Source organism: Gavialis gangeticus, unplaced genomic scaffold, assembly GCF_001723915.1.
Source record: "Gavialis gangeticus isolate Ggan-Ray unplaced genomic scaffold, GavGan_comp1, whole genome shotgun sequence".
Taxonomy (NCBI): domain Eukaryota; kingdom Metazoa; phylum Chordata; order Crocodylia; family Gavialidae; genus Gavialis; species Gavialis gangeticus.
This window is the reverse complement of record NW_017729026.1, coordinates 49,860,327-49,862,672: the sequence shown is the minus strand read 5'-3', so window position 1 is coordinate 49,862,672 and position 2,346 is coordinate 49,860,327. Positions and strand designations below refer to the sequence as shown.

General features: G+C 40.0%; 1 long non-coding RNA gene across 1 annotated transcript in view; it reads left to right on the top strand.

The window, feature by feature from the left end:
- The window catches only part of LOC109299737, a 24,382-nt gene that overhangs the window by 15,428 nt on the left and 6,608 nt on the right, over positions 1 to 2,346 (top strand). The gene's annotated exons all lie outside the window — the stretch shown is intronic.

The window sequence follows — 2,346 nt, the reverse complement described above, 5'->3', positions numbered from 1 at the left end:
AGTGACTCCTGATTTACATCAATGCGAGGTGCTACATATTTCTTTAAAGTCAACAGGAAATTTTGCAACATTTATATTAGTATATGCAACACCAAACTATTTATGATAAGTTTTTTAAATGAGTGAGGAATTAATTTACATTTTTCAAAACTGTGGGTATCAAATCTAGGCACCAAAATTGCCTAGGGATGCTACACACTCAAAATTTGAGTTTGAACATTTTGGCTTTAATCTTTTTGATTATAAAGCCCTCGGTGATTACCACCTAAACAGAAAGAACTCTGAATGAACATTCTTAATGGTATAAAAGGGCATAAAAAACCCATTCAGACATTATTCCATTTTAACTATGTAATTATTTCATTGTAGTTTGTATGGAAGGAGCTGATAGGACACCTATTTGTAATAAATTGGCTTTGACATTTTTTAGCAATTTTTTTCTTTACTAATTTCTTAGTTCACACCATAATTCATTTATAAGGTACCTGTTGGGTAACAGAGGTCAGCCTATGCTGAGCTATGTGCTACTATAGCTACCCTACTATCATATCAGTGCCTGAGCTGATTTGTTTATAGTTTGCTTGGTACTTACACAACACTTGCTGTCATTGCAATGACAGAAGTGGGAACATATCTGTAGTATTACAAGTTCAGTTTCTTAGAATGAGATCAATGTATCAAACTATTAATGGAATAGTTCTTCGAGGATTCAGGGTTTTTGGTGGGGAATGGGGAGAGCAGTTGTACGCAGCCACGATTGTTTCTTCTCTTAGTCTGTCCATATAAAAGGAACTCTTGGACCTGCTGTTACTGCCTGGAAACTGAGAATTTCTGAAAGAGATTTCTATCTGCTGCTTGTGACCTCCAGTGTTAAAGACCTGGTGCATATAATGTAAACAAAGTAATGAAACTAAGGAAACTGAAGCTGGCACTTTTTATGCCTTAGTAGAGTGATGACAGTATCTTCTTCCTTTTAGATTTACTTGGGCAGCTGGGATCTGTTGTGCTGATCTATAACAGGCTCTGCATATGACTTTATATCATATATCATTGATGGGACTATCCTTGCTACATTGGTGAGGGACATCTGATTGATAGTGGTAATGAGCTTTAGGGCTCTGTATGTATGGATTGATGCACATTCAAGTTGTGTGATGTCTGAAAAGTGCAAGCCCTCAACTTCTGATGAACACTACCATATTCTCAGGCCCTGCAGTATGCATGACATCTCTACTGTGTATCTATAGTAACAATATGCTAAGCATTTTTTCAAGAATAGACATGCCACTTGTTTCTGCCTCAGTATTTATTTCTAGTGTCTCAGTTTCCCCATCTGTGAAAAGTGTGCTATCTCATAGCTCAGGGAAAGGTAGGGAGACTTGATCTCTCTGAAAATATGAACACCTTAATTAATTCTGATCTAAAGCATTTGTAAAGTTATCACTACAAGTTTGGCTAGTGGATACGTGAGTCACACCTGCATTCAGACTGTCCAATTACAGTGCAGTACAGCCAAATCTTGCCATAGCATTCCATAGGTCACAATCACAGAATCGTAGAAAATGAGGGTTGGAAGGGACCTTAGGAGGTCATCTAGTCCAACCCCCTGCTCAAAGCAGGACCTTGGGTGCATACACATTTTGGTGGGGGTTTAGGGGGAGGTTAGATCATGTTAAAAGTGGCAGGTGCAGACCTTAGTTTGCCCAGGTATGGACCTTACATATAGATCCTTAGTTAGGTCCATCTAAATGTGAACTGTTCAGAAGTTCTAGGAAGGTTAGATTGGTCTAAAAATGGTCAACCTCATCTGACTTAACCCTGCTTCTGAGGTACTCTAACTTAGATTGTGTTGGCCATGTTTTGACTGATCTAATTTTCCTGAACTTCTGTACAGTTCCCAGCACAGCCCCAGGGCTGAAAGACAGCTGCTGGCCTCAGCCCCAGGGCTGAGCTCTTCCTACCCACCCCCCTTGATACCAGGGTATTTTTAGACTCCCAAACCCTGGCCCACTCCCATGAACTAGCCAGATCCCTCCCGTAGTGGAAGCTACTAAACCTTCTTGTTCTTTCCACCGTTTTAGTAAATTGACATGAAAGTTTTGTTTTTCCTTCTTTTGGCCCGGGCAAAGGATCTCATAGTCAACTAGCCCAACACACCTGGATATCGTGAATGGGCCTTTCCAACAAATTAAAACTTACTTGTAGTATCCAGGAGGAGGAACAACACCCTTTGCCCTGGTTGTAGGTTTCTCTCACTTGTTTTTCTGTCATAACTGTTTTTTGTTTCTCTTGGGCTTGTCAGAGGTTATCTTGGGCTACATTTTCTGCCTTTCCTAGCTGTTGCCT